Below are 4,990 nucleotides of genomic sequence, written 5' to 3'. Positions count from 1 at the left end.
GATTACCTGGAAACACAGACACCAGAGCTGAAGGCAGGGGCAGGCAGCAGGAACCCAGGAAGGTGATGGGATCCAATAGCTTGAACCCATCAGAGGGGCTTTTGCTTGCAGGTGCCAGGGCATCAGAAAGTCTGATCTTACTTCTGTTACTACTGACAGAAAAAAAGAGGAAGAGGGCACAAGTATCTGGGAACCTGATACGGGAAGGGTCTGGGTGCCAGGAACAGGAGGGCACAGCGTGGTATGTGTGAGGGGGCTGTTAGCAGAAGGGGCAGCCTGTGACACCTCCTAGGAAGGGGGCCTGGTGGAGTAGAACAGATGGAGCAGAACCGAGGTTCTGTGGCCTGATAGCATGTCACAGCTTCCTCAGCTTCCACTCCCTCCAAGAACCCCAACAACCACATGGTCCAACAGATTTGGATCTGCAAATTTCTGGTGTTTATTAGATATTTGGCAGCTGAATCAAAGAGAAATAAAGTACAGACTGGGGGAGAGGAAGAGGATCCAGGAAAAGAGAAGCCCAGGTGAAAGAGAAAGAAGAGGAGAGCGTAGGGGGAGGAAGGACAACTTGTGGGGGAGGGGACTGGAAACGTCTCTACTGGGTAAGTGGGCATGTGTGGAAATGACTCTATTGTGTGGGTAGCTGAGACCAGGAGTCAGTCTTCTGAAGAGTGAATGAGAGTGAGGGAGGAGCTGTGAGGTGCCTCATTCATTCATTTGTTCATTGCCAAGCGTCTATAGAGGAACCTGGGGGATGTGAAGATGAATAACATGTAACCTTGCCATTAAGGACGCCCCAGCCCAGGCAGAGAGAGAAAAAGCAAAGAGGCAATGACAACAGTGAGACAAGAGGATTCCAAGCTGGTCTGGTGGTCAGGAGAGGGAGAGCTTGAGAAGAGAGCTGAGGATGGGACGGGGTCAGCCAGGAGACAAAGGGAGTAAAGGGCTTTTCAGGCAGAGAGCAGTATGTCTAAAGGGCCAGAAGCATGGAAGAATGCAGCGTCTTTGGAGAACGACAAGGAATTCAGCATGGCTGGGACTTGCAATGTGAGGGAACTATGGAAACAGGACAGGCTATGAGGCTGGGGAGGCTGGGGGAAGTCTGATCGTGACAGATCTCTGAAGCCTCATTAATGTAGAAGTCTCACCCAAGATAGTGTAAGGATACTAAAGAACGCAAGCAGGGAATGCTATGGCTGGATTTGCATTTTACGGAAAAGACTGGATTGGAAGAGGGAAGAGTAGACTAGAAGTAGACTTGTCTAGGGAGACAAGTTAGGAGGCTCCTGCTGTAGTTCAAGTGAAAATACGGTGAGATGGAGGCAGTAGCTGAGCCCATGGATAAAAGGGGATGGCACATCAGAGAAAGCTGGGAAGGAAGGAGAACTAAGAGGTTCTAGGTTATAGGACATGTAGAGAAGAGAGTGGCTACAGTTAATTTCTGGCTTTGTAGCTTGTTGACTGAGTGGAGACGGTGGTTTTGGGGAGGAAGGAAAGATGAGCTCAGGTCTGGGACATGTTAGGGGACTCTATAGTATGGGCTCAGTAGTAAAAATCCAAAAGGAAGCAAGTCTGCAGGTCTGGGCGTCTGAAGAGAGATCTGGAAGAAAGAGTTATTTGGGAGTCATCAGCTTACTCAGATGATAACTAAAGCCCTGGAAATGAATGCGATAGATCACCCAGAGGGGTGTATACAGTGAGATAAGAAGGTCCAAGTCAGACCTCTAATAAATCGTAACACTTAGGGGTCACTCAATCACACATAGCATGCATGCATGCTCAGTCGCTCAGTCGTGTCCAGTCTTTGCGACCTCATGGACTGTCGCCTGCCAGGCTCTTCTGTCCATGGGTTCTTCCAGGCAATAATCCTGAAGTGGTTTGCCATTTTCTCCTCCAGGGGATCTTCCTGACTCAGGGATCAAACCCGTATCTTCTGTGTCTCCTGTATTGGCAGGCGGATTCTTTACCACTAGCGCCACTTGGGAAGCCCTAGGTGCCACCCAAAGGAGCCCCCAAAGTAGACAGAGAAGGAACAGTCAGGAGGTGTTTTGAGAGAGGGATGCACAGATCCCACCCTACTGTATCATCATCTGTTTATTTGCCTGTCTCCTTTGCCGAGGGTAGGAACAGTGTCTTCCATCATCATATTCCCAGCACCTAGCAGTGTGGTTGGGACATGAGAGCTCATCGAATGTTGACAGAATAAAATAGTGGTTCAAAAGGCATAAGACATGAATGATTCAAAGAGGAAATAACAGTCAACAATGTTGGACCCTTCCAAGAGGTCAAGCAGTTGAGGACTTTTGAAAAAAGCCCCTAAATTTGGCAAACGAGAAGTCATGTTATCTTAGGGAGAGCAGTTACATAGATGGGGCAGGAATAAATGGGAAGTCAGGAGGTGGGAACAGTTTGGTGCAGAAGAGCTTTTCACAAAACATGGCAGTGAAGCAAAGCGAGAGAGCGTCTTAGATAGTCAGGTATTTCAGAGTGCAGGAAAGTAGGAGAGCCTGGAGGCTCTTCATGTGCTCATAGGAGGAACGAGTGCACAGGGAGAAACCAGACACATGGATAAGACTCAAGATTACTTCGTTGAGTGAGGTCTCCCCTGAGGCTGAAGTGGATGGGATCTGCAACAGTTGAGGGAATTCAAACTGGATGGCCTCAACTTTCCGGGTGGCTGACAGACCAGGTCTGTCTGTTGTGTCTGCTCTTCCTTCCTTCCTCCCTCTTCTTCAGCCCCCGTATCCATTCTGTCACTGAGTCCTTCTGACCCCACTGCTTAAAGCATTCTTGAAGCTACCTACTATCTCGACCTCTACTGCCATTCTTCCAGTTCAGCCCAGCATTATCCCCTCCTGGGTTCCTACAACAGCCAGCTATCCCCTTCCTTTCAGATGCCTCCCTCTAGTCTCCACACTGCTGTCAGAGTGGTCTCTGTAAGACAAATCTGATCATATCACACCACAGCTTCAAATGATTCGGTGACTTTCAATTCTCCCCGGGTTCAGGAAGCAATCATGTGACCTAGAAGAAGCACACAACCTAACTAACCCTTTCTCACCTCTCCCAGACTCTCTGACCCACCCTCACGTCGTGCTATCAGTGCCAGGCTCATTGGATTGCTTTTCCCCTCAGACATACAATACTTTCTTAATGTGGGTTTTCCAGTGCTGCTCCATTGGTTTGGCATACTCTCCACATGCTCCACCTCACCGCCGCCTCTCCTTTGCTTGGTAGCCTCTTACTTATCTATCAAGCATAAGCTTCAATGCCACTTCCTTCCCAAACCCTCGTCTAGTTCCCCTTCAAGGGCTCAGGTTGGCCTGCTACGTGCTGCCACATCACCGTGCTCACCCCGTGGCCTGTAAGCTCCATAAGGGCAAGGACCACATCTATTTTGTTCACCCTTGTAATGCTAGCATCTATCACACTGCTTGGCACACAGTAGGTGCTTAATAGGTGTTTGCAGAATAAATGATCCAGTGGGTTGACTAATTAATCTGCTGAAGACAATGAGGGATGTAAGGTGAAGGGATGTAAAAAACTAGAAAATATTTCATCTATTTGTTTATTTATGGAGGGCCCAGTTGAGGGTGCAATTTATAGAAGCATGAATTTATAGAAGCATCACTTGGTGTGGTTGGGAAATGATTCCAGCTGGGTTGAGACTTTGTGGGACGGGTGGTCTAAAGACAATAACAAAGGAACAGAGCGGTCAAAGAGTGGGTGAAGTGATGGTCTTGGACATATAAACTGGAAGGAGAGTATAAAGCCAGAAAGAGAAGATTAGGAAAAAGCAAAAAGGTTAAGGGCAAGGGATCACTGTGAGGTTGAAGGGTAAGTGGAATGGGAGTGAGGGCATCAGGGAGCTCAAAGGACTCAGGAGGCTGTGGGCAGAGTGGAATGCAGGTACAGAATTTCAGAGACAGACCAGTTGCTCTGAGTGGTCCTGGGAGAGGAGATGGCAATAGGAGCTGAAGAACTCAAGACTGTGAGGCTGCACTTGGAGGGACACTTAGAACCATGGCAGGGTACGGGGTGAGGGAAAGATTGATCTAAGTCCCCAAGTTTTCAAGGAACCAGAGGGTAACCCTGGGAGGTCTGTGGGTGAGAAGACTTGGTGTGAGCATCATAAGTTAATGGGAGTTTATTCAGCAGTTGGGACTGCTCAGTCTGTGGCGTGTGCATGACACCTAAAAGTGTTTCTTATGGGATGTACAAAAAGGTGTTGGTAAGAGTGACTGCAACACAGCATCCCATTACTGTCAGGTCTCTGAGACACCTGCTATGTACAGACAGCCCTGAAGTACAACCTAGATGTTGGTGGGCTGTGACAGGTTCCCAGTGGATGCATGTTGCTCCGGCAGTGTCTCAGGAAAGGTGCTGGCAGCAACCCTGTCTCCCTTGCTGTGTGCTGGCTTTGACAGAGTCCCGTGTTGGCTGCACCATTTCTGCTGTGGGTGTGCACTGTTCTCAGAGCACCTTCTGTAAACGTATGTTGGCTCTGTCAGTGCTTCCGAGGGGCATGTGATGGCTGTGAAGGCATCTCTTGTGGATGTGTGCTGCCTGTGACTGTGTCCCCTGTGGGTATTTGAGGAGTTGACATTAGCAACAATATTTTTCTGGCCTATGACCCCGTGGCTGCGGGCCCAGCCCACGCCACACTGAGTTCATTGTGCTTCTGGACCTCCCCTTCCCCACCCCCTCCACGTGGGCTGAGGCTGGTGGTGACCTCCCTCTGTCCCCTGTGTGGGATTCTGATCTAGGCATCCTGGACCCAAACTCAACAGTCTGGGTGACAGGCTTCCAGCTTGGGCTTGGCCTGTCTCTTCCCTGTTTCTCTTTACTTCTCCCTCCTCAGTTTCTTTGTCTCAGTTTGTCTGTCACACACCCATCCTCCACATTCTGACACATGGCTCCCACAGAGGCGGGCAACACACACACACACACACACACACACACACACACACACACTCACACCCACACTCCC

The 4,990-nt window shown here is 49.5% G+C and overlaps 1 protein-coding gene across 1 annotated transcript in view; it reads right to left on the bottom strand.

Annotated features, from left to right (window-relative positions):
• DCHS1 (dachsous cadherin-related 1) overlaps positions 1-51 on the bottom strand; it is a gene marked incomplete at its 3' end in the record, with an annotated part of 29,133 nt that extends 29,082 nt beyond the window's left edge. Inside the window, 1 exon segment of the mRNA XM_010839147.1 lies at positions 7-51.
• Positions 52-4,990: the final 4,939 nt, after the last annotated feature.

The sequence above is a fragment of the Bison bison genome, unplaced genomic scaffold (assembly GCF_000754665.1).
Source record: "Bison bison bison isolate TAMUID 2011002044 unplaced genomic scaffold, Bison_UMD1.0 scf7180017864112, whole genome shotgun sequence".
NCBI classification, from domain to species: Eukaryota; Metazoa; Chordata; class Mammalia; order Artiodactyla; family Bovidae; genus Bison; species Bison bison.
Note: the sequence above shows the minus strand (reverse complement) of the source record. Positions and strands in the feature narration are given on the sequence as shown.